Here is a 27,756-nt window from a genome sequence, read left to right on the forward strand (position 1 = left end):
TAAAAAAAGGCATTAACGGTCATCAGTCCCTCGGTGACTTGCTTTATTTACAGTACTTTTCCTGTTAGCAGACGCCGTAATGACAAACGTGGACGTTTCGGACATTCCCATCTACAAAGTTAGAAATGTACTCGGGTTATTCAGCCTCAGGAAACTGCACGACGGTACAAAAGCAGCACTAGGAAGGGACCATTATTCCGTACCGCCGTCTTTACCACCGAGACGCCAGCGTGCTCCATTTGTGAACAAGAGGCCATCGCCCGGAGCCCTTTGAAGATGCTGCCCGCGCCTCTCCGCTTCGCTCTAGCCCTTGGTAACGGCAACTGCTAAGTGCACCTTTTGGCTCAGAAAAGACGAGCAACTTCATATTTCTTTAACGTCTAAAACTGCAGGGCCTTCGTTGACAAAAATCTCGTATTCACGCCCGATATCCTGTGTCAGGAGTAGAAGTGAAATGTTCTCCGCTGCTGGTTTTCATTAGGGATATGATTTCAATGCGGCTGCCTGCTGTGGAAATAAACAGAGGCACACTAAAGAGAATCATGCTCAGCCAGTTCAATGGACCGCTCACGCTCCCGGTTCTGCTGGAGTCTCTCCTTCGGTCAGACCGTCCCCGGCGACATCGCGTCTCCTCGTGCCGACTGCTCACGACGGGAGACGCGAACCAGGCAGCTTGAGACGACAGAAACGAGAATTGACAGCAAGCTTCCCGCACGGCTCGCCAGCAGCTTCCCGGGACTGTCGGAGGAAGGTGAAGCCACGCACCGCGACTGTTTTGGAACCGGAGCCACCAAAGCCATGCAACCGCGCTGCTGTCACTGAGGGGGCTAAATAAATAAATAAACCTGGGCTTGTTTGCTAACGTTCTCGAATATTCGGTGGTTCATTCCGCTCCACGAGGCCTGAGGCCATGCCACAACGCCGAATTAACTCGGGATTTCTCCCCCTCTTTCGTGGGACCATGGTACGGTAAATGCGTCATGAGACGAGCAGTGATTTCCAGGGGCGTCCGCCCACATGGGGTTAGGATCCTCAGCACCTGTTTGTGGCTCCCAGCAGTTGGAGGAGGTGGACCCGTTACTAACCTGACAGGGCAATTAAATCTATTTACCTCGGTAAACATTTTCTGGGGCTATCGAGTGAAACGGGCCCCAATTAGTGCCTCCGCTCAGCTCGTGGCGGGCAGGGCAGCGCGATGCGGCGGAGTGGTGCGAGCACCCGGCCAGACGTGATCCGTGATGCAGGCCCCTCCCACTGCCATTGCCAAAGCTGCTGCATAATGGGTGCATCCAAAATCTGGGGGGTGAGGGGGTGGGGGGCTGGCAGCTAATTGAGCAGCCAAACTAATGAGATGAATCCATTCATTATAATTCCTTAACGAGGGTAAATCGGCAGCAGTGTTAATTAGTGAATACCCATGTGCCGTCCTCCCTGTTGGAGACAGTAGGAGATGTGCTCTATGTTTTGTGTTGCCAGAGCACATTAAGGAAGCATAATGCATTGTTTACCAGAAGCTGAAAAATGTGGGCATTTCAATGTTTTTTTTTTCATTAGAGGAGATAGATTGTACAGTAGTTGCAAAAATCCACAGCATTTCAAATTGTTCAGAGGAAAGGAATTAAAAATAAAAAAAATAAAAAAAAAAAAAACAAAAAACAAATATAACGGTTTAAGGGAAGGGTACTATAGGGTTTTCAAGGAGATCGTAACAGAATCCTTCACAAATAATAGTCACTTTTCCAACGCATGACCGGGCCATCTTTATTGCTGCTAACATTGTGATGATGACCCACATGGAGCAAGTAACTTGTGTGTGAAAATGACAAGTATTAGGTCTCCTGCCTCAGGAGAATCGAACGCTCACCTCGGACAGACAGATGAGGTTTGCAGCTTGCAGCTTTTACTGGCCCAAGTTCCCACACTCCCTACTGCCGGCATCCATCTGGTCCAATCACAGAGAGCAAAACTAAATCCAGTCATCAATTTCCTTGTAGATGAAAGAGCTGTGATCCCAAGCTCGGTGGCAGCGAGTAGCGCTGCCGTCTCACAGCGCCTGGGTGGTGCGAGAGAAAGTGGGTTCGATCCCCGCTCAGTCTGTGTGGAGTTTGCATGTTCTCCCCGTGTCTGCGTGGGTTTCTCTGGGTGCTCCGGTTTCCTCCCACACTCCAAAGACATGCTGTTCAGGTTCCCCAGAGTGTGTGAGTGTCACGGAGTGAGTGTGTTTCACTGATGCATGGATGAGTGACCCAGTGTAAGTAGTGTATCTAGCAATGTAATCACCTTGGTGAATAAGGTGTGTGGGCTAGTAATACTACATAGTATCCGTTGTAAGTCGCTTTGGACAAAAGCATCTGCTAAGTGAATAAATGTAAATGTCAGCAGAAGTGTAGGCAAATCAGGTAGTTTTCATGGTTGTTTAACCGATAAAGCATTTAGTAGTTCTGCTCCATCTTACTGCTGTCAGATTATTAATGCATACACTCCGGAGTGTTCTTTAGAATCTCCAGATGCCTAGGTTGTGCCTTTAACCATAGAGCATTCAAAGTCTAAATGACCTGCTGCTAATACAAAGGATGCCTCTTTGGTCTTGCCCTTTAAATCCGGGCTTAAGGCTCATATGTTTAACTTAGTGTACCTGTTGTAGCTCTGGGCACCATAACTAATGGACTCTACAATCTTTTTGTTCTTTTTTTTGGTATCCCGTGGTGTCACTGGAGCCACCGTTTATGCGTAATACCTGAATGCTCCAGATCCTTGAAAATGATGTGGGAGCCTTTTGGAATCTGTACTGACATCTCAAGAGATCTCCAGGCATGAGTGAACATGTGCTGGACAGTTATACACTCTGAGTTGATTTAAGCAGACTGATGCCTGGGGAAGTGGGCGGTCAGCCGGTCTAGGTCATTGTGGGGTCCCCCAAAGGTTTATTTTCTCCCGTTTCATGTCAATCTGTTGTCTTTACTAACAGTACCTCTTCCTCTGTTGCCAACTGGCTACTTAGTCATCCTAAAAGACTTCATTTATGAGAATATAATTTATATTTGCCTAAGTCTGCTGTCATTTATTTGTTTGCTTTTGATCCTATTATTTTAGTTGCACCTGTTATTTCTGCACCAGCCCATTATTATGTATATTATATGCCATGGTTTGTCTTGGTTTATTTGTACCCCCTGTGACTATGATCTATTGTAGTCAGTAGCAGTTTTGATGAGTTACAGTAAAACTGGCATTTATGGTCTGAGAGACGCAAACTCAGACCTGCCCACTGCACCAGTATACATGCCACTTTGGTGCACCCTCAGACCACGTTTGAGCAAGACATGTCCTCTCGATGGCACCCACCTGCTAGAAAGTAACAGGGGCCACAAACGTGCACAGTATTCAGAACATGTGCACTTCAGATGGACTCTCAATGCACAGAATGTATAATATTCCTCTCTGTTTTCATGTGGATAAACACTTCATCTTCAGTTATGACAGTTTTAGAGTTTTCTGCAACCATCAGTGTAGCAGCTGGTTAAGTAATAAAGACACAAATAAATTGCAGCCATTAGATGCGAAAGTATAATTAGCTCTTTAATATTATTTTACTTTCCTTATTAAACCTCTCACAAGTGTGTAACTGAACAAATGCCTTCGACAACAATATTGTAATTTTTACAACAGCGAACTCACTCAAGCTGCAAGCGAAAGCACAAGCTAATAGCTAATGTTATCGTAATAACATCAACGCTAACCAAAATGCATATAATTAAATTGGATATTCAGGGATCTGTCTGACCAGTCAGCCAATACCACTCCAAGCTAATTAAACTAATCATGCTGTACAGTCTTAATACTGGTTGATGCCAAAAGTGTGACCACATAAACAAGCCAAGCGCACAGCACTGAACTAATAGGTCAAGCATAACGATGATTACTTGGCTAATTAGTCACGAAGGGCAATAAACTGATCAACCGCAACATCTATGGAGAAAAGTTTTCTTTTTTTATATAAACTAAAGCATGTCCAATGTATAAACCTCAGTCTATGACATCCAATTTTACTGTGGCGGCCATGGTTACACGGTGGAAGATAGACAAAAAGTCAGATTTTAATCAATTGATATTAAAAACAAACCGTGTAATTGTTTCTATTCTCCCTTAATGAGATGTTTATAGTCTGCAAAGGAGAATGTGATGGTAAGAGGTCTGAGCTGCAAACCATATAGCGGCATTTGCCATCACGTTCTTCAGCCGGATCTTGAACCTACACGGCTAAATGATCAGCTGCGTAAGTATAAGCACGCGTTACTGTAAACTACAAAACGTTCTCTGAATCAATGTGCTAGCTAAGGCAATAAATAATGCATTATTACAAAGAAAGTAGGGTGGCTCTCGTTCACCATCACCTGTCTGCAAGTTCCATTAGAACCCAACTGGTTTCGCAGCTTCAAAGCTCGTCGGAACGCTATTAGTAACAGCGTGGGAACGCGGATGTCGATAAGAGCAAAGGTAAAAACAGCCACGATAACCCGAAATATGGCGATAGTCATTCAGTAACGCTGTGACAATTAATCCTGTGCCATTATCGCAAGGACAATTAGGACGCCTTTTCTCTCCGTCTTCGGGACTATGGCTCCCTCTTCAAGCGCCGTTAATTAAAAGCATATTTCTCAATCATTAAAAGTGGTGAATCCTTTCAAAGCCGATGACAATGAGAAAGATTTATCAGCCGCTCGGGAAATATTACTTCTCCATTTGCAGGTCATCTACAGTAAATTAACTTTTTTATTGCTGTATTATTAGACCTATACAGCTGGCAATAACGCGTTTGGTTGGGAGGCTGCAATCGGTCCAGTACACCTGCACGTCAAAGCCGCTGCCGTAGCCTCGAGCCCCTTGGCTGTTCTTATATTAAATGCCATCTTGGCCAAGAATAAAAATGACAGATGCCTTGAATCCCGAACAGTGCAGGTGACGCGTGTCAAAGGAAACCATTACTGTGACTGCGGCCCAAGGTCCACAGCTCCGCCTTTGCTCCAAGTGCAGTTTCCTCAACGAGGCCCGAATGTGCCAATATGTTGCCGCCATCACTCGTGTTACAGCTACTTACTATGGTTATTGAGGAATTTCTTGTTCTCTTAGTCTCACGACTCAGTTTGGTACTGCTGGCACCTTTGCGGCTCGAGGCCTTACCTGGTGGCAGGCTGGGTCTCTTCCTCTTCTTGCTGTTCTCGGCACCGTTCTCCAACGTGCACTCGGACACCAGCGGGCCGTTGGTGCTGTTGAACTGAAGGGGCTCATTGTTGGTCGCAGGGTCGAATGACAGCGGGTTCAAACCTGCACCACGACAAACACAGACACGTAATAAATGTAAAAGGGGAGGGGAAACCCCAAAAGAACATACACCCAGTTTGAAATGGGGGGGAACAAAGCAGCCTTAGTTCTAACGTACAAAAGAAAAAGGATTTGCACAAAAGTAGATCCTCAGAAGAAGTAAACAGCGAGAACACAAAGGAAGAGAAAACCAAAGCCTTTTAGCGGAGGCCTCCTGGCAGAAGGTGGACCGGAGAGTAATTTGATGGTGGGCCTATGGGGTGGGGGTAGGGCGAGGGGGTGACGCTGAAAGAAGAGTTTTTTGTGATCTCGGTGAAACTCCGTGGTCTCACTTCCATGGTGACGTCTGCGGGGACGGAGGAGCACAAAAGGGGGATTAGGAGCTGAAAAGGCTCCCTTTCGCTATTAACCCCCTCGCCGAGTTAATAAAATTCCATTATCGAAATTGTGCGCCGTCTCAGACGGCGAAACGACAGAGCCTGAGCGACTGCTCCAAGCCAACTATCAATTTCCAAAAGTTTACGTGTGCCTCCGACGGAGAGAGAGGCACGCTTTTCCAGGAGGTAAAGCAATAAAGGAGATGTGATGAATTATGGATACAATAACAATCTTGTGGATATTGCCCAAAAGTCCTCAGAAATAATAAGCAAATTAAAGTGCGTGTTAAAGCTCACGTATCAGTCATATTCAGTGCACAAAAAAGTGCATTATTTATCATTCAGAACAGGGTCGGGTAGAGAGGGAGCCCGCAGTAATGAAATATTCATCGCTTCTCTAGGTTTACACTTGTTTTGCCTCTGTTTATTTTTTTCTGAAGGAAACAACAATGAAACCACAAAATGTCAGAGAACACAGTCACCACCTACCTCCCCCCCGTCCCCCGCCCCCCGCCCCCAACAGAAGGCAGCATGGGGAGATCTCCCCCAGTCTCTGGCAAGTCACTCCATCAGCGACGTTCACGCTCTGCCCAGGTGGGCCTCTCGACCCTTTATTGAGGACTCAACCCAGAGAACATTCTGGAAAACCCGCAGTGCCGTGTGCGCCAAACACAAAGAAACAACCTTCTCGTGCAATAACATCTGCCAGAACAATGGGGTGGGGAAAAAAGTCTACAGAAGTAAAGCAAAAGCAGTATTTTGTCCTTGCCGGAGTTGGAGAAGTCACCAGAACTCAAATCTATGCAAATAAGACAAGGAGGCCGACCAAGATGTGCTGATTCAGTGGGAAACAGCGGCGGACGTCAAGGAGGGACAGTCTCTCCAGCAACCAGCAGGTCTGGGGACGCGTGTTGACACTTCATCACGGGTTCACCACCACACGCAGAATTTGTGCCCGAAGTGTGGCACATCGCTGTCGCCTGACCTCCAACCTCTCGGGCGCTTCGTGATTCCAGAGATGTCTGGACCCTAAAGACAGTCAGAAACTTGGTCTTTCATGAGCAACAAAGGAAAACGTCCCCGCTGATACCCGAAAGGCCTGAATATATTAACTACAAAAAAAGTGCTCAATTTCTTGCATCTTTTCATTGTAGAAAAGGGTGAGAAGACATTAAATTTTGAAATTCTTTAACAAGGCACCCTAATGTGAGCCCAGCGTTCACGTATGAAACACGAGTAAAATCAGCGCGGATGGGGGAAGCACTGGGGGTCAGTCGCTGTCATATTTATCTATCAAATGCACCTTGTGTGTGTAACTTAAGCCCCTAATTCAGATCGTCCTCCTTCGAAGGACGAAGAAAGTAACGCACTGGTCACAAGAGCAGGTATTCAGTGGATCAACGGTCACGTCTGTTGCCGGGCCCGCGGCCAGAATGGGGAACCGGGCCCGATTTAGCAGTACGACGTACGTGCTGGACACCCTGCACGCCGAAACGACGCCGACGCTCACGCGTAATGAGCGCCGCGTCTGTACGGATGGGCCGAGGCAGCACTTTGATGAATGGGACCAGCGACGGAGGAACAAAGGTGACTGATTCTCTAATGTGTTTACATGGGAATTTTAAATGTCTTCCTCAATCCGCCCATGCAGCTCGCGGCCACGTCCATCCCACTGAACAGCGGCATTAGAAAGAAATCGCCCGCGCTCGCCTCTTCGCCGGGATCCTTCCACTGCGCTCTGCATCGCTACATTTTCATTACAATGCGCTCTGATGTCTCCGTCTCCTTTTCTTGTGGAATAATGAACTGGATAAACAGCATGTGAGAAAGAGAGCGCTTCCTCCTCGGTCTCTCTTAGATGGAAATCCGACGGGCAATCAAGGAGGAAGAAAGGCTATTTTTAGCCCTCCAACACCCCCACTGCCCGTTCTGTGACGGAACAGCACCATGGAGGCTGAAGGCAACCTGAGCTCCCGGCCACTTCCACAACACACACTTATTACCCTTGTTGTTTTTTGTCCTTGGGTAGCTTCCCACGCACCCTTAGCAACTCGCTCGCTCGCTCTTCGGTACCGGAGAACAAAAAGAAGCCTCCTTGCTCTTGCTGTCGCCATCCGTCTGCCGGAGCTGCCGCAACATCTGGCCAGACGCTGGGTGAAAACAACCAAGCTGTGTTTCTGCTAAGGCGACTAGGACGGTGGGTGGGAGAAAAGCACCGTAATTCTGGGTACAGAAATAATTTTAAGAGGCCCTGTAAACACTAAACACTTGCAGACCACCTACAATCAGGTTGTGTATTTAACACACATTTTAATTGTGTCATTTATTTCTGAGTTCCCCCACGACAGGGTTACCTATTGACCTGTTAGCACATGTTTCCATCTAAACCAGCGTGACCTTCTTTACCGCAGTAGAATCATCCATATATCAGTGGAACACAACACACTCTTTGTCACTCACACACTATGGGGAAACCTGAACAGCATGTCTTTGGACTGTGAGAGGAAACCAGAGCACTCAGATAAAATCCACGCAGACACAGAAAGAACATGCAAACTCCACACAGACTGAGCGGGGATCGAACCCACGTCCTCTCGCACCACCCAGGTGCTGTGAGACAGCAGCACTACTCGCTGTGCCACCATGCCTCCTGCTAGACTCTCCTCCTTTTCCAGCTACAACGTGAACACAGATCTTGGTTCTCGTAGGATGTGTCTAAAGGCGGTTCTAGAAAAGGCGAAAGAGAAGGACTCTGAACCCGGGACGCCTGCCTGCACTCAACTCAGAGCTGTCTCCATTCTCCGCCCCCCCTGGGCGGCTTGCTTTAGCACGCAACATCTGGTTGAACTTCGAAGGGGAGAAACCACAGACCATAACTGTGTTTAAAACGGAGACTCCCCACACAGACGGGCAATGACAACAAAGACAAACAAATAAAAGCAGAGACTTGGGTATGAGAGCTAAACAGGAAGGTGGCGGTTAGCGTTGCGGAGAAATGGGCAAATGGGGAGAAAGGGCACTGACGCTTCAGGAGACATCATGACTGGCTGAAAAAGAAAAAGAAAAAAAAAAATAAAGACGGCAGCGGAATGAGGCCAGGTTTAAGCACACAAGCAGAAACACACAAGGGCCAGATGGTGGGAGCAACTGAGGATGGGGCTGGTTTGGGGGGGGAGGCGGGCAGCAAGTGCCACCATGGTGGTGACACTGGCAAACTGGCACTGGGGGCCTGGCTAATGGCACAGTGAGGGAGGTCGTGTGTAATTAATATGGTAATCCTACAGCAGCCGGTGCACGGGAGCTCCGAGTGCCAGGTGGATGCTTAGCGATAGCACTGTCTTCACGGTGCAACACAGAACGCGACAAGTTTTGATCCCCCGTGTCAATTCTGCCTCCCCCTACCCTCAAGCCCAACACCACATCTTCCTGTGGTTCAGAGTCAATGGTCCTCCAGAAGACCGGGGCGGCAGGGCCGGTGGCTCGGCCTGTGCTACCTGCTGGGCTCACATCGCGCTCGTTGGCTCTAAGCCCACCGGCTGAAACGGAGGGGACCGCTGCCATCGGGAAAACATTCAGCGTCTCTCTCATCGGCAAACATCTGTCGTAGTTTTTCCCCACGGCTTGGGTTCACCACAGCACGCATCGTTTAACTATAAAAAAAATGTGACACGGCCAGAACTTTACTTTGTGTAAACGCTCGCCTAAAGTGTGATGGGACACTGAAACAAAGCTGGCCTTGTAGACAGTAACGCCTCACCCTGGGTGGAAGGTCGTGCAGGAAACCTTCAAAGCGCAGGAGCGGCATCCATAAGCGGTCGGCTCTCCCGTCGCCACCTGGAGCTCCGCGCTCCAACCCCCACGGCCCCCAGCGCGCAGTCGCAGAGACTTTTCTCTGGCATTACTCACAAAGCAGGGTTCCGCAGTTCCTCCGACATGCTAACATCTAAGTGACTTTGCTCTTTGCTCTTCTAGCTCCTGTGGGGACACGCAACACAGGCACGCTTTAACGCATAAACATGCCGGAAACAAGAGCCAGCGGTGAGGAACTGGCTCAGGAACCTCTCCTTTCTGCACCAAGGTTACTTCTCTTCTGCCTTGAGATGTGCCTCTCTCTCGTTCCTCCTCCCTCAGGTACCGTACGCGGTGCAGCTGACGTCAACTCGGTCAGATGACGTCCTAACGGGCAGGAGCAGGTCCCAGGAACGCACCGGAGTTTGGAACGGAGCCCGGAGCCCAGAGCCGAGTGGCTCCCGCGTGCAACCGTGCAGGAGGGGAAGTGCACAATTAATCTTCCACCAGTTGGAGGAGCACCTTTACAGAGAGATTAACTGGGATCCATCAGTCTCCGAGAGTAGCGGGCGACACCGTGGCAGAGAGCATTAGCGACCTAATGAATGCCGCTTGAGCCTCGGCAAACCTGGGAGTCGCGGCTGTCACCCTGCTAATCCCACGTTTTGGAGATGTTTTCATTGGAAGGGAATGAGAGCGCCGTTGCTTCGGGTGAACACAGCATGGTGGCAGGCTGGGGGTGGAGACTCCACCGCTCTCCCGCCACTGCTAGGACCCTCCCCCCCAAGTGCTTCCACCGAGTGTCGGAGAGTTTTCCCAGAGGAAACGCATCGCACATATACCTATGGATGGTAGCTGCATCATTTGTTTTGTTCTTGTATTTTCTGATCAGTGAGATCCCACGACACAGACAGACACACACACACACACACACACGCACAGAAACCTTTCCACAGCACAACAGCCCAGAACGCTATACCTTCGTCTATTTAAAAAGGTCCTGCAGACACTAACCCCCCCCCCCCCGAAGCCTCAGCAGCTGGGAAGACTGAAAACACTCAGCTGGGGCTAATCGTTCGAACCGTGTGTCCAGGGACACTTTAAATCCCCCGTTCTGTGTTCCTATTAGGGAAAGTGAGCTGGGCGGCCTGAGAGTGCCCTCCAACCCGGCGACCCAGAGGGGCGGCTCTGCCAACCGCAGAATGCTTGGCATGCGGTGTTTACAGCTCCCAGGGCAGCCCGAAGTCGCCATCCTCTCTGGGCCTGTGAAGCCCCTCCAGCGGCACTCCCTGCTCCATCGCGCCGCCTTCCACAGACGCCAACTGGCCACGGTATAGAAAAGGCACAGAAATAATTTCTCAGGGGCCATTCTGTCATTGTGTGTTTGGTATTCCATCTCACAAACAGCCACTTCGAGCCCCTTTGATCCCCATTACAGACACACCACCCCAGGCCACGTTCCCAAATTTGGGCTGCGTGCCGTTGTTTGCCGACACTACCTTGTGTCCAGAGCACGAGAAGCAGCTCCGGCTCATACCGCGCCGATTGTCACTACAAGCTGCCGCCACGAAGACTCAGCCGACACCTGAACTGTGAGCTGGACGCCTGCAGATGGACGGATCACCTTTGCGAAACCACCCGAGAGCAGGAGTAGACATTTCACACGCTCTTATTACTGCAACGTCTGCTCAGTTTAAACCTATGCAGTATGGAGTAACCTGCACTGAAAATCACCATGCTTAAAACAGTGTAAAAGTGTCATTGTTATAGTTTAACACTCACGTCACTGTTTACGCTACAGCAGACGTGGTGACCTGCAACTGTTTGTTAACATACTGCCTAAAGAAATATCTCAGTGTTGCAGCCAGATAAACGTCCCAGTTTGTTCACCAATTTATGTTACTTTGTTTCATTTTTGAATTAGCCAGTGACTTATGCTGCCAGATACACTACTTACACTGGGTCACTCATCCATACGTCAGTGGAACACACACACACACTATGGGGGAACCTGAACAGCATGTCTTTGAAGTGTGGGAGGAAACCAGAGCATCAGGAGGAAACCCACAGGGAAAACATGGAAGCTCCACACAGACGGCGCAGGGCTCGAACACATGTTCTCTCGCACTGTGCTACTTGCTGCGCCGATGTGTCGCCCACCATTAGCCGGGTCGCCTTCAATTTGTCCCCCGAGGTGGGATAGGCTCTGCCCTCCGGGGTCACCCCCCTGCAGGGACACGTTGGGCCACGAGCTCTGAAATTAGCCGAGGTGACAAGCCGTGCTCCATAAATGCCTGCGAAGGTGGCAATGACACTCAGTCACAAGGGGTACAAGTGCGTTGGGGGGGGGGGGTTCGCAGCACACAGGTGGGAGAACAAGCTATCCGGCCAGCGCAGCTTATCAAGTAAACGGACATATGCCAAACACCCTGGTCCCATTAACTTAACTTTTCACATTGGGCAAGAACATTTAGAGTGTGAGAGTGGGCGGCGTAACGTAAACAACACGCTGCGCGTCGCAGCAGAGGCTCTTTCAGCCGGCACTCATGACGAGGAAGGAAAGCAGGAGACGCGGACTTGGCGCACGGTGCAAAGAGCGACTGCCGCTTCCCTCAACGGGCCGTCTGTTCAGACCCCCGGCACGGACTTCTGAGGGGCAGCCCGTCGGGCGGACCGCAAATCTCCTTAAACGGCCATGAATTAGTGAAAGGTGTGGAAAGAGGCGGCTCCGTGACTGAGCCCAGAACAGCGGGCTCCTTTCTCGAACCCGTGAGCGGCAGCGGCCCCTGGAGAGGAGGCCCGTCAATAGGCGGCTGTGTCTGCTCCAGACACCTGCCCCTGGGTGCAAACACGAAAACCCCAGCAGTGGGCCGTGACAAACACGCACGCACGCACGCACACAGAGCGCTCTGTCTGTAGAGGCAGAGTCCTGGAACATGGCTGGAGGCCTGTTTCTCGTCATCCATCACGGCGGAAAAAGACGGGATAAGCCTGTAGTTTAGAAGCCAATTCAACTCGGCTTATTGAAATTAGAGGGGTGAATATTTGTCGTAGACGAGGCGCAGTGGTCGCCTCCATCACTGTGACGGCACCGCAAGACAGATGGCTAAGGAAGCGCCGGAGAGAGGGAGTGGGAGGATCGCAGCTCCACCGGTGCAGTTGGGGAGAAGACGATGGCGACTGTTCGGAGCAGCGGGGAGGTTCTTCTGCTGCCCAGTTAGAGAGGAGAAGCGTCGCACGGACACTCGAGTCACAGCAGCGCCCGAATACTCATTCACTCACACACACACACACAGGCTGCACTGTTATTATCAGGGCAAAGACAGCTAGACTGCATAGCACTCAGTTGGGAAACAAGTGGGCTCTGAATCCCATCACTGCCCTGTCATGGGGGTGGGGGGGCTTCTGGACTTTTCCACTCAACACTGTGCCACTTTGCTTGGGTCCTAAGTGCCCACAGCCAACACCTCCATGTAGAAGGTCGCGATTATTCTGGAGCTGAGGGTCACGAGTCCGCTGGCTGCTCCACCTCAAACGCGCGCCGTTCCACAGAGCTATGCGCGCGCGCGCACACACACACACACACACACACACACACACACACACACACACACACACACACTTGCACCAGGAGGTTGCTGGAAAAAGGCCCTGCCCAGAACACTGAGGATGACATTTCAGAGGGGCTCCACGTCCACAGGGATAACACACACTTACACCAGTGAACACGCTGACAGCATCTCTCCCCTCCCACCTCCACCCCGCGCAGTGGAGCCATAAACGGAGACAAAAACAAACAATGCAGAAAAGCTTACATTTCATTTGACCTGAACGCCAATGGCCCCTTAAAAAAATTCCGCAGGAGATCGGCATGTGCAAACGAAGACCACACACACCCGCAGAGGAACACATGCTCATTTCAGGAACTTGTGTACCCCGTCTTTTGAAAACAATTCAATTAACGCTGCTCCTTTGGGAATGTTCATAGCGCTCTGCTGCAGCATGGAGGAAAAGCTTGAACCCATGAGCATTTCTAAGAGCGTACAGTATGGCCCGCGATGCAGCCGTAAACATGCACGGATATATTTGCACTTGCTTCAAAAGCTAACGTCAAAGGGACCACATTTACTAGTTTGCTCCCAGTGCCGCAGCTGGAGTCTGGGGTTCGACGACAATGCAGTCCGTGTGAAAATAATGTAATCAGTATTCATTATATCGGTGACAAGGAGAAAATTCCTGCTCACCTCGTCTGTCATTTCCCGCAGCCCTCGGGGGATTCGCTGAAGGTTAATTTATTTAAATCTCCCGACCACTCATTTCAATTCCATTAAACAAAACTAATGAATCTTTGGTTTGCGGTCTAATCAGCTTACCCTGTCAAAGTCCTCGCATCTCTCCAGGAACATGGAGACGAGGAGGAGTCTTCATACCGAAGTGTCCCAAAAAAAAAAAAAAAACAAAGGTCACACTGTAAACACTGGACACGCTCTTGCAGGGTGGTACAAATATTTGCGCGTTACGAATACTTGGGAAATCTCGGTAGGGACACAACTCGTGGGTGTGCACGTCGCAAAGACATTAGCCATGTATCCGCTACTAGTAACCGCTTGTCCGCTAGCAGGGCTGTGGCGGTCTGGTGTGGCGGAGGGATGCGGGCGGAGTCAGCAACATAAGCCCCCGCCATCCTGCTCCATTACACTACAGACTCTAAGATCAATTCCCCTCCCGTCTCATCTCCCAGGGCGCGCCGCCCGATGTGCCGCGTACCCGGCTCGGCGTGGAGACGGCCGCAGGTATCGGCTCGCGCGGGAACGCCTCGGGTGTAAATGTGTACGCTGTTTATTCATTACAGACGGAAAAAGAATTACGTAGGTTTAATTACGAAATAGGGACAAGTGTCAGTTGTATTGTTAACGTAATCATTCTGAATCTGGTTAGAGTGAAACTAGGACAAAGCGAAAGTGACAAGGAATTAATACAGGGACATTAGCGGGGGACAGGGAGAGGAAAAGGAAATCAACCGCCTGCCTCACTGGCTCGTTTTGAACCGTGTTTTGATGGCTGCCTTGCCAGGGGTCGGATGGGATGTTTGCGGGCACGGCCCATTAGCTCCATCTATGCTCGCCTCGAGGATCTTGCCGCGCCGCTCGGATACATTATCCGCAGACCTTTCTTTTCCAGAAAGTCTGGCAGCGATCCACATGTGTAGCAATACAGGAAGCGGGAGAGCACCTGTGCTTATTTTGGGCCTCTTCCTATGGCCATTCTCAGAGACAAAATGTAACGAAGGGGTTCGGGACACCGTGCGCTGGCCAGAACGGAGCATCTTAGGGCCACGGTTGCCTTTCTTGTGCCAGGAAACGCGTCCGGACTCGAGCGGCGGTCGGGCTCAATGAGACCAGTAATTGGTCTTTACTGCCTTTACTGACAGATCGTGGTGCCCATCAGTAGGGGTCTGGAGGACTCTCCTCTGAGAAAAGCCTAGCGGCACACGCTTGTGGTGACATGACAGAATTTCTTTGCTCTTCCGGGTAACCGCTTTCCAATATTCCCTCAATTCGCACAGTTGGGAGCAATTAAAGTGACGGCAGCGGAACCCCAACAATGACTACGAGTAGCCTTTTGGGTCAGCAGCTTTCACCGATTTACAGCCGTACTCTGTACTCATTAACACGGCTGGGCGAGGAGAGGTACATTCACTTCCTCCCTGAAAGGCACAACAGCGTCTCTCTCCTGGGACCCAAAGGTAGAATTTCTCCGCTGCGGGTTGTTCTCTCAGCCCCTCTGCTACTCGGAGCCCCTGACCTGTTCCTTTGTTCCAGCTTCAAGTCCTCAATCGCTATTCTCCGTCGAATCCTGCACCAGTAGGAATCCTGAATTACTCCCCAATTCCACTTGAACAACTTTGTCAATGCATGAAATCTAAATACTCTCCTTATTTGGCAAACGAAGACATGAAGAGCAATGGAGCCCCCCTCCCCGAAGTCATCTCCGCTTGAGAGCACACCGTTCATTCACCTTTCAAGACGCCACGCAGCTGAGCAATCGATCGGAGAGAAAGTCTGACCGAGGGTTCAAGCAGGGAAGAATAATAGATTGGCGGTGCTATGAGCCAGATCAGTTGCCCCAAAAAGTAGAACAGTACCACCACCGTCTCCTTCGATCGCTCTTCCCTTTTCCCCTCGACATCCCAAAAGCCATTAATAGCTCTTTACTGAGCCTGCAGCAGAACCTTTCAAAAGGATGAGTGCCAACACTTCTTCTTTCCCGCTCGAAAATTTTATGGTCTATTTATCCCATTGATCTGTTTTTTCCCCTCTTCCCTTTCTTTCTCGACGGACGCATGAAAGAAGGATCTTGATGGAGGGCGCGCCACACGAAGCCCCCAGACTTCCGCCGCCATTCACGAGCGGCGAGGCAACGTGATTAGCGCTTACTCTAATTAAGCGCCACGTAATCCCGCGCGTATGACTCACGAGGAGGACAAATGAATGAGCGCAGAGCGAGGATCCTTAGCCGGGTGGAAAGGCAGCACCGACTGCTGCCGCTCGCTCCTGCGCGTGGGCTGCTGATCCGCTCACGGCTGGAGCGTTGAGGGTCCCAGATTGCGGAGCGCGGGAGCTCAATCCCCCTCTGCAGCAAAGTGAAAAATTACCGCTTGACAAATCGGGCAGACAGGCGAGGAAGTCTAATTTTCAGGACAACAATGCCCTAATAAGGACACCAGAAATGTACCATGCCTTCTGTGACGAATGTCGGATCAGAGGGAACGGAGGATGCGGTGGTTGGGGGGGGGTCGAGGAGCACAAATGTGCTTACAGGAAGGCAGATCCAGCCCTACGGAGCCATCTCGTCTCTGGGGTCGGGGGGCATTTAGCATGCACTCGTTACTTGGTCTCAGGTTTAAACTGGTCTCTCAGAGGCAGCCCAACAAAGCCAATTAATGAAGGAAAGCGGGGATTCCTCAAGCCGCAGCCCATTTGACGCTTTGAGCTCTACGGAAGAGCATCCGAGACCTCAAGTCGCCGCCGATGACGCGACTCCTCTTCTCCACGTCGAGAGCAGTCGAAATGGTCTCTGAATGACGAGGACCACCCAAGCGACTGTGCACTGAATAGCTCCCTCCTCACACTCAGAAGCCTTTTTGAAAGGAAAAGGTTTTCCGCTTTGAAGCTATTTCAGGATACAGCTAGCAGCCCGCAAGGGGGAGAAAAAAGTGCTGCCAGATGCCTCGTATTCTGTCTATATTTACCTGGGCGTTGGGTTTCAGCCGTCACAGCACGGGCCCTCGCACTGGGGACAGACATCAATCGATGGTGGTGTCACATTCCTTCATCCTGGGATGTGTCCGGCTAACGACAGGGGATGCCAGGTTTTTGGCAAGTTTCCATGGAGACCAACTTGGTGGCACTCGTGAGGCTGGCTGACGAGAGCCTACCTGAGAGAGAGGAGATGCAGATGGTCGAGAGCCAGTACAGGAGCGAGGCGAGGCGACCAGGCCCAGAACCCCTATGCCTGATGGGGGTCACAGTGACCCTGGATCCCGTCAGCCCCGTCGCGTTTCCATCAAAGGCTCCGCACCAGGTGCCAACACACCAGGGGCTGCTAATGTACTCAAAGAATGGAGCGAGCACTCGATTGTCTGCATTTGTTTGCCTTCGCTGGGCGTTTGAAGGCAGGGAAAAGAATGAGAGTAAAGGCAGCAGAACATGAGAGGCCGGACCAATGCCTCCCTGTGGAATTCAAAGCGTGAGACAATTCCCAAGCTGCAGAGGTGTAAAAGTACCGGAGTGGAGAAAGCCTCCAACTCACCTTCATGACAGCGCAGCGAGGAGGTCGGGGTGCAATAGTCGGGTATTTCACAGGAAGGCGAATGGAGAAACGCCGCAGTGTACAGAGCTACTCGTGTCAGCTGTACGTTACGTTAGCAACAATCTGCATCACACACTACACAATGAAAGCATTCCCAGGTTAGTTAACCCAGTTACCACAAGGTAAAAGATCACTTAAACCACACAGTTTCACCATTTCCTGCCACATGTTGTCGCAAAGACTTCCTGTTAGATGGACACTTTCTCTTTGAACGGGCTCAACTGTCTGACTTTGAGGGAAAACGTGGGAGATCCGGCTGCCCACTGCCGAATCTCTCCGACCCAGTGGAACAGATGCAGGACACCGACGGGGGACACTTGTTTCCCAAGGTCAGATGACCATCTGCTAGATCCAATTAAGCCAGTTATGCATTCCCAGCTGTTGACAGTTTATGCCTTTGTTCAACAGACAGCCTTGTTAAAGAGAGACTGAGAATTAAAGGAAATGTGCGAGAGAACACGCATCCTCTCACCAGCACCAAGAGCCCCATGGCACGATGGACCGATGCCATAGCACCCCGTCAGCAAATGGGCTTCGACAAGGAGCCAACAGAAAACAACGTGGAGCCAGTTCAAGAAATTAGGGACATGACAGTGTTTTGTTTGGCCACTGAGCAAAAACGAGAGCATCTCTGAAATGGAACTAAGCCATAGCTTCCACTGCAGCTACGGTCTTTAAGATTCCTGGAAGTCCACGCTGAAGGGAGCTCCTCGAGAAAGTACACGGGCCGAACCTGTTGAAAGACGCCTGGAAGCTTAAAATACACGGATGAGGTTGCAGAAACGTTTCCGATGCCTCGCCACAGCTCTCGATGCTGAGCTCTCCGTGACAGTCGCATTGTACTCCGAGTTCCACAAGAAGTCCTGGTCCAGCCGACAGCGCCGTGTTTATCAGCCTGTTTGAAGTAGGGCTTTATGGACTGCGGAATGAAAAGATCACAGAAGGGCAAAGATGGCTGCCTGTTCTTAGAAAACCGTAAATCATTTTAAATTTACAGTTTAATCTTCTCACAAGCTTACGCACTAATATGTACGGCTCACAAACATGAAGTATTACAACACTTCGATAGAGGGGAGCTGAAGCAGAAAGTGCAGCACGTAATAACAAATGCTAGGTATGAACGCAGCAGACGCTCTCCTCAGTTCCTGAAGAACGGAGCCAGCAGTTCACAGGTCCAGAACCCGACCAGGTTATATTTAGTATTTGAGTAATAGTGAAGGGATTGGGAATGGGGGCGGGAGGCTGCAGAAAGACAGGCAACTGGCATTGCCACTGTTTGGAAATGAACGCAAAAAAACAGTTTCAGAGTAGGTTTGTGTGCTTATGAAGAGTGTACTGCAAAAACTAATACGGATTAGGATTATAAGAGGCGATACAAAGGTCAGAACGGAAGGGAAACAGTACGTTTGCCGATTACTGCAGCCGCTCAGTCTTGGGGGTTGGATAGAGGATAGAGGTGAATATCATGCCACGAACATTCTTCCAGTAAGCTGACGATAAGGTAACTGTTGCTACAACCGCTGACATGGATTATGTGAAATTAGGCAGATACGAGTTCTGAGAGTCGGGAGGAGGGCAGCAGAAGTGTGCGAAGGCGAACGAATTGTTTCACTTGGCTCTGCTTTAATGTACAGCAGCCTAACGGCTGGAGCAGAACACCCAAGTTTCAAATTTCATTAATACTTTTTAAAGTGCTAAAATTGCACGCAGCACTACCTGAGAGCAAGGCATGGCTCAAGTCCTGTTCGGTGAAGTTCCGAAGCTTAATTTTCTCCACCAATGGCCTCCGTCGCACAATTGACTCCCTTTCCCCGAAACTGCACCACGCTGCATCGAGAGGGGACCGACACGACAGCCGAGATGTCCGAACAGCATCGGGGGCGAAGCCGGCAAGACCCTTTCTTCCTCCTCCCTACCTTTGAGTAAGGCAAAGAAGATTAGTTGGTGCAGATCAATGCTGTCTGCCATGCAAATGCACGGCCTGGTTGAAAGGAGAGCTCTCCCGGAGCTTTATGGGGGTAATAAAACACGGCTCCCATCTACCTTAGCAGCAGCTGTCGGACGAGGCAGCTGGGATCACAGGAAGATTAACGGCCCGCGGCCGGCTCTCCTGGCTGGTCGCCCCTTTACAAGGAGCGGCGAGGGAGGGCCTGGGTTCCTTTAATTGATTTTCCCAGCTGTGGAGGCTCTCACTGGGAGAAGGACCACAGGTCGCGCTGCCAAACACACACGCACGGCCTGCCATTTAATACCTTTTTAAGGCACAGCGAGGTGTCGTTTCTACACATTGCCAGTGTCATGGAATAATCTGCCGTGACCATAAACTGTATCTGTTTCAGAACTATTCCGTTACAGATAATGACTCTAGCAGCGATGGGACCGAGGAAGGTAAAAGTCCCATTGGCTAAGCCTTCTGTGGTGCAATCGGTGACTTACAACAGTGGTCACGACCCCAGACGTTTTAGTGGCGTTGCAGGGTTGACTTACCCAAAATAGGCCGTTGCAACGCTACCAATAAATCAAACAACCGACAAGCAACGCATTAACAGGTCGCTTCCGCAAGTTCTGCATGCAAACGTGCCACAGGCAAAATAAGGTGACGCTAGCGGGTGGGGATGGAGCAGCTAAGTGGTGAGAGGAATGCGCCATGACATTTGCGTCCTATGTTTCACACTGCCCTGTCTCGAGAGAGGTATAAAAAAAGGCAGGGCCAGGTGGGCATTAGTACAGTTACGGTGCACAAGGGGGTCCCGCTTTTTGGTTTGAGAATTTTTCAAGTAAGGGTCTCAATTTCAGTTGTTCAATTAAGGTTTTAGAGCAAAATAAACACAAATATAGGCAGGAACACCAAAGCGAGGTCCCTCAGCTACCCTGACTGCAGTATAGTCTGTGGGGTGAATTCTTAAGTCAAAAACTGTGATTATTAAATTATAAGCATCACAGACACAGAGCAATGAATTATGGGAACACGGCAGCCTTTGGTACTTGAATATGCTTAAATCTAGAGTCTGCGTATGACAAAAACCCATGGGTCCATACGTCTGGTACAAGAACCAAAACTGTTCTGGCCACCCTCCAGCGCGATGGCTTTAAATTGCCTAAACGACAATATGTCACACTTGTCGCTACTACTGCTTCGGTGACGACTACAGCAGGTGGCCTCAACCTGCCCCAACCTTCCATTCCGAATGGTGCTGGTGGCAAAAGTGCAGTAAGATAATTAACAGTGACAAATGTTTTAAAAAAATTAAATTTAAAAAAACAAAATTAAGGAACAGAAGGCTGTCAAGTTTGTACAGTCTGTCAGATAAAATCTTCCGCTAAAGCAACCAGATGATGCACTATTGCCAGGGGGCATCGTAGTGACAGACAGCTGCAGGACCCATTTCAAAAGAAAGACAAAAAAAAAACCCACACTGACTCAGCGAGGCGAGTTAAATCGAAGAGGGACTGAGGCTTTGCTCGATGCACGAAGGGGATCAGCAAGATGCAGGACCCTCCCCTTTCTCTTCACCAGTGCTTGAGGAACCTCAGACACCAACGGACACCTGATCGGGTGCATCCAAGTGCACCTGCCACCTACGTCCTGGGAGCCTGTTATGGAGGCGTGGCTCAGCACCTTTTAGCGTGCAGTCATCTCAAAGATTCCCAAATAGCTCTTCAGGTTACAGCGAGCATTGGCGTGGGTGATGGCATCACATGAAGAGTTTGTGTGTGCTTTTTTTTTTTTTTTTTTTAAACAGCAACAAACATGGAACAACTGCAGAGTATCAGACCGACATTTAAGCCCTGTTATCCATCTGACGTTAAAGGGCTCCCAACACAAGGCACACGGGAAGTCCCTGCCACTTTCTGCATTAGGTGGGTCTCACATCTGTGTAGCCACACTGGGGTACCTCAGAGTAGTACTTCCTTTTGTAGCCATCCCATGGCGCCTGCAGACCACACTCCACGTCCCTGCACTTCAATACACAGGCCTGACTCAGACATGTCTTTTATTTTTTAAGGAGCAGGTCAGTCTGGCTGTGAGGAGTACCTGGAAACTCCTCTTCTGTCTTCAATGTGCTCAGGTTACACAAGCACAGTGGACTATGGTAGCTGAGCACAAAGGGCCCCCTCCCCATAGCAGGGTCCATCCCATGTACTGCGCTCGTTCACCTGCGAGGGGAGAGTGTTCAGTCTGCTGTCTCTTCAGCTAAAACCTCCTTCTTCCACAATAAAATACAGTCTGTATCCAAAAAAACCACACAGACTCTTTGCCACCTTCTCATCCCTTCTGTGTCCCCTGCCACCTCCTCCTCCCTCTTCTCTCACTGCTGAAGACTTTGCTTTGTTTTTCAGAGACAAAGTCAAATCGATCACTGATGAATTCTCACTATCAACCTGCCCGGTTCACGCTGGACCTCCCTGCAAAGCTATCCTCTCCAACTTCAAGCAGCTCTCCGAATCTGAAGTCGCTGACCTCCTGATATTGCGCAGAGCCACCACCTGCTTGCTTGATCCGATCCCATCATCACTCCTTCAGAACATTTCCCCGCAACTCTCCTCCTTCATCTCTTCTATCATCAACTCCTCACTCTCCTCTGGCTGTTTCCCAGCTGCCTTCAAAACCGCTCTAATTTCACCTCTGTTAAAAAAAATCCTTCCTGGACCCCAATCTGGTTGAAAATTACAGACTGGTCCTTCCTGTCCAAAACCCTTGAGCGGGCAGCCTGTGATCAACTGTCTGATTTCCTCACCGGGAACCATCTCCTTGATGGTTATCAGTCTGGTTTCAAAGTTGGTCACTCCACTGAGACCGCCCTTCTGGCGGTATCTGACGCTCTCCAAGCTGCTAGAGCTGCCTCCCTCTCCTCGGTCCACATCCTTCTCGAGCTGTCTACAGCATTTGACACTGTAAATCATCGGATTCTACTCTCCTCTCTTAACCAGCTTGGGATCAAAGGTGCGGCACTAAGATGGTTTGAGTCCTACCTCTCTGACAGATCCTATCAAGTGGTCTGGCGGAGCTCTCGTTCTTCTCCTCTGCCTCTCAACCAGTGTTCCGCAGGGCTTGGTATTGGGTCCTCTTCTCTTCTCCATCTACACCTCCTCCCTCAGTCCGGTCATAGCCTCCCATGGATTCAAATACCACTGCTATGCTGATGATACCCAGCTCTTCCTCTCCTTTCCACCTGGCGCATCAGACATCTCCACACGCATTGCTGCCTGCCTGTTGGACATCTCTTCACGGATCTGTGATCACCACCTCCAACTCAACCTCTCCAAAACAGAGATTCTTTACCTCTCAGCTGGCCTGTCCTCCTGTCACGACCTCTTGATCAAACTGGACAACCCACTCATTTCGCCTAGCTCCTTTGCTAAGAGTCTGGGAGTTATGATTGATGCAAGTCTGTCATTCTCTCAACATATCGAAGCCACAACCCGGTCCTGCAGATACATCCTGCATAATATTCGTAGGATCCATCCCTACCTCACTACTGACTCCACCCAACTACTTGTCCAGGCCATGGTGACTTCCTGTCTGGACTCCTGCAACTCTCTTCTGTGTGGCCTTCCTGCTAATGCCATCAAACCTCTGCAGTTTCTACGGAATGCTGCTGCACGAGTTGTGTTTGATTTGCCAAAGTGCTCCCATGTATCTCTCCTCTACCCATCTCTCTGCACTGGCTCCCTATAGCTGCCCATATCAAATTCAAAACCCTGGCTACTGTGTACAAATGCATCAATAGAACTGCTCCCGGCTATTTACGTGACTTGATCAACACCCCAGCCAAGCCCCTTCCACTCATCTACTTGCGCTCGCTTGGTGGGCCCGCGCACGAAAGGCAAAGCTCGGAGGTTCGCGGTTCTGGGTCCGTTGTGATGGAATGACCTTCCCCTATCACTCAGAACTGCAGAAACTCTGTTTTCAAGAAGGGTCTAAAACCCCACCTTTTCCAGATCCACTTCGCCCAAGATCTCTCCAGCTCATCTATGGTGCAACTGTTCACGCAATGTAACTCCAGAAGCATCCCCAGATACAACCTTTATTCAGCCATTACTCTGGTATTGTACTGCTCATTTGTGTATCTTATAATATTTAATAAAAAAAAAACAAACAAAAAAATTAAAATAAAAAAATTGGTGTGGGTATCGGAATTTGTCTATCCTGTGTCTTATGCACCTACTTCAATGATGAACCTCGGTGCAGCAAGTGGTAGGGAACAAACTAGGTTTGCTTGAGACTTTCATGTCTGCAGCTATGTCTCCTTCTCTCAATGTAATGCATATATTGTACTTTTGCTGAGATGTACGTCGCTTTGGACAAAAGCGTCTGCTAAATGAATAAATGTAAATGTACTGATGTTGAACTATAAAAGTGATCTCATGGTCCAGCACGGCGAGGACAGTCCCATTCTCTGCTTTAAACCCACTGCCCTCCAGCCATGGAGGAACACCAGAGTCCACGTCTATAGCAAAGAACTCAAGAAGAAACTGAGCAGCAGAAGAGCATCATGTGAATTAACTCAATCTCTAACAGCGAATGTTGCCATCTTCCACTTTTTCCCATGTTTTTCCCCCACAGCTTGCAGAGACTCAGAAAAGTGCCAAATTTAGGCCAAAGCACGGCTGGCAAATGCAGGCTGTCTTTCTCGCTCCCTTCAAAGTGAGACTGATCATTATGTAAATTACCCAGCATTTCAGAAAGCCTGTCCACTGGTGTTTTAACTGGGGTGTTTTAAAGCACCGAGAAAAATAATACACTAATTCGCTAATAATGTGGCACAAACACACAGCAAAGTGAGATGGCTGGGTAATTAGGCTGTCTCATAAACAACAACAACAACAACAACAACCTTAGTGGAAATGCTATATTTTCCTTGCACAGCAAATCACTGGTTAAAAAGTGTGCAGCATGTAATTTGTGTGTATTTTTAAATTCCCATCATTGCATTATTGTCAAATCGGCTCAGGAGAAGGCTCCGACAGTTGTCCCTAGCTTGCCCTCCACTGCAGTGACCCATCGCTGATCAGTCTTGCCCATGGGCTCAGGCCTGCGTCTCTCCACAGGAGGCGAGATCTGGTTACAAAACGCCTTCCCTCTGGACCCCCCGGCCAGCGATGTGCAGAGGAGGCAAGAGGCAGCCGAGTGCGTATGCAGAGCGGTGTCCGCAAGCGCAACTCCCTCTGACTCCTTTGGTGACCGGCTGTTAATTATCTTGTCTTACAAGAAGGCCAGACGGACAAAAAGCAGCAGGGAAGACAAGAACGGCAAACAGCAAGTAGCTGCGGCGGCTCTGTGGTTTAATTGCACGTCCAACAAAAGCGGGGATGAGAACGAGGGAAAAAGAACAAGACTAATGTGACAAACACACACACACACACACACACACACACAGGGCAATGAGTCTTGCTATCTGACAGCCCCTCGCTGCTCCTGCCACCCCCACCGCCTTGTCTTATTTGCTGACATCACACAGAGGTGAGAGCGAGGAGCCACGCTGGATGTGCAAAGAGTGCAGCAGATGTGCGGCCAGCGGGATCAGGACGCCCGCCTGCACAAGGACACCCTGCGTGACCGAAGCTGTTCGCCTGCCTACACCCCCCACCGTGTCCCATGCTGATGGGGACTGCCGAAGGAGGCGGCCAGGCCATCAGGGGTCCGCTGCTGGCTGTCATTAAAGTTTAATTCCTCAAAGCTGGATAAAGCAAATGTTTCAGCTGGAGAAAGGAGATTGATGTGGGGCTGTCACCGGCCCAGCAGTTTACATTAGCAACTTGACACACACACGCACACACACAAAATCAGAAGGTCACTAACAATGCTCCAGTGCAAAATCTCAACAGAAGCAGCTGAAGGAGTGTTTCAAATGTATGAGCAGCAGAATTGAAAAAGGCTCCGAGACGCTTAATGCATTTGACGGAATGGGGATTTTTACCGCGGAAAAAAAGTGGCTGTTCCACACAGCTCCTTTCTGATGACTGGCCTTCAGAAACTCCTTTCGCCTCAGTCCATTATCCCTTCATATTTCCATGCTGGACATATTATTACTGCTGTTATTAATATTAAGCAGTATTCATCTGAAGCGACTTACAACGCAAGACACGTTTCACTAGGTGCTCATAATTCACACAGCCAAGAAATGTCTCAGACACACAGAGAACCCAATTCACCTGAAACATGGGGGGGGGGCTGAACGTCTGAAGGAAACCCAGAGGAGCACAGGGAGAACATGAACACTCCGCACAAGCAATCCCAGATTCGAACCCATGCCTGAATCTCTCTGCAAGGCACCACATGAACCTCGGTGTCATCGTGCTGCCTATCCAGCGTAGTATGCACAGTTGTGTGCCTGTGCGGGCGGACACCAGCCATCCAGGGTAAATCAGTGGAGGGTCTGGGGTTTGAGCCCTGCTTGGGGTGCCTTGCAACGGACTGCTGTCCCGTCCTGCGTGTGTCCCCTCCCGCTTCGGCCTTGCGCCCCATGTTGCCGGGTTAGGCCGTGACACCGCTTGGGACAAGCGGTTGTTGATGATGGATGGATGGACGGACTTTGCAAGTCCAGTCACCTGACCGTGTACCTGATTTATGTAATAAAAACAGTGGTCTGGGAGAAAGGGCTGAAGATTAAGCTTCTTCTGGGACCAGAGGTTGTAAACGAACCCATCAAATGTGGTGCCTTCAGAGCTGCAATAACATAAATGGCAAGAAGAAAAGCAAAAGCAGACCACTAATGCAGAGGGCTGGGAACAGCTGGGAAGCCACCGCAGTCTTTGGCCGAGAGCCACCTGCGAAAGACGAGCTCCTGACACGCAAGAGTAGAGGATTCTCAGGTCTCGACCTGTCAGGAAAAGAGGGCGAGGGCATTCGGGAATGCAAGATGGGCTGCTGCACCCGTCAATAATGTTAATTAGCTTCTCAAACAACCCAGAGGCTGCCGACCTCATTCTTCCGCAGACGCTCCTTTAAAAGCTTTATCCGTGGAGAGGAACAAGACACAAAACGTGCAGAAGCGATGTTTCTTCACGTCACAGAAAGACCCATCGCTTAAGCTTGAGAAACAGGGACAGAACTTTCTCATATTCTGCCAGAAAGCCACTGGTGTAATGCTGTAACATCTCAGCGTCCTCCTCCAGGTAGAACAAACGAGTCTCGCCACTAATCGAGTACAAAGTTTCAGAGAAAATCCTTACAATGGCCATTACCCGCAGGCTGTCAGGAAGGGAGCTTCAAGGCGCTCGAGAGTCTGTGCGCAGTCACACTTCTGAACGGCTGCTTTGATCTATTGTGGGTGTGGAGAGTTTTTAGAAGGGGGGAAAAAAAAATCTAATGCCTTGATATAGCCCTAATATGCAAAGGCATGCTTAAATATTTTATTTGTGCAAAGTCGTGTCGAACATTATTGGGAAGACGATAACATGCAGGAGTTTGCTCTTCCTGGGCTTAGCACGGCACGCTACAAAGCCGTTTGTTTTATTTGGGTGGGATTTATGTAATTTGCAAGGGAGTCAAGGAAGTGTGGGTTTCGCTTCCTTCGGGGTGTAGGGTTCAGCCGCAGAATAACTAAAAAGCCTTCCAGACAGGCTCGTCAAACCCCCAGCTAGGGCGCTCCTTTTTACTCAAGTGCTGTTTCCATATTTTTACCGGCATCTCCGTTTGGCAGACTCACAGGAGCCCCTGGAGTGACAAGCGCCCAGACATCTGTCAGTTTGAGCTGCTGCTGTTTGTCAAAGCACAATCCTCCCCAAAACTTAATACTTCAGAGATAAATAATCAGCGGAGGAAAAAAAATTAAAGGAACAATGACCTTGAAGGGCTTAGTTTTATAATATTTGTGTTAGACAAATCTGGTAGACCTTGCTCAATGAAGAATTATGTGCAAGGTAAAACTGCACAGAAAATGAATTACTGGGATACTGGAGGATTTACCTACATAAAATCCCACTCCGTTTTATTGACATTAATCCATATATTAGCGCCTTTCTCAGGCATGACAGACGTGGCCCTCATTCACACAAAGAGGAAAAAGTCAACTGTGCCAGAGAGCACCGACAGCGAAGACGGTATAAATAAAAAAAACGCAGACGTTCAGCCTCACACCATACGCATTATTTCTCAACACCAAATACGAACCGAGCCCCGCGATCCTCGCTCTTCTCGGTATCGGGCTGCGGTGAAGACAGTGACGCGACATGGCCACACAATTTAGAAGCCGGCATGCCACAGGCACAGGAGGTACCTCGTTAACGGGTACAGCAAGGCTCTGGGACGCTTCATTTTGGGGGCCACCATCTCACCAGTAACCGCTCGAAGGAGGGGACCTCGAGGCCCCGGCGCAGGCTGCCTCTTGGAGAGGGTGAGGCTGAAGGATGCTGGGAACCCGCAGGGCCAAGGCCTCGCTGCGGTGCTCCTGGA

General features: G+C 49.9%; 1 pseudogene; it reads right to left on the reverse strand.

Moving 5' to 3' along the window:
• LOC108923131 (ecto-NOX disulfide-thiol exchanger 2-like) overlaps positions 1–27,756 on the reverse strand; it is a 158,637-nt pseudogene that overhangs the window by 58,530 nt on the left and 72,351 nt on the right.

Source organism: Scleropages formosus, chromosome 13, assembly GCF_900964775.1.
Source record: "Scleropages formosus chromosome 13, fSclFor1.1, whole genome shotgun sequence".
NCBI lineage: Eukaryota > Metazoa > Chordata > Actinopteri > Osteoglossiformes > Osteoglossidae > Scleropages > Scleropages formosus.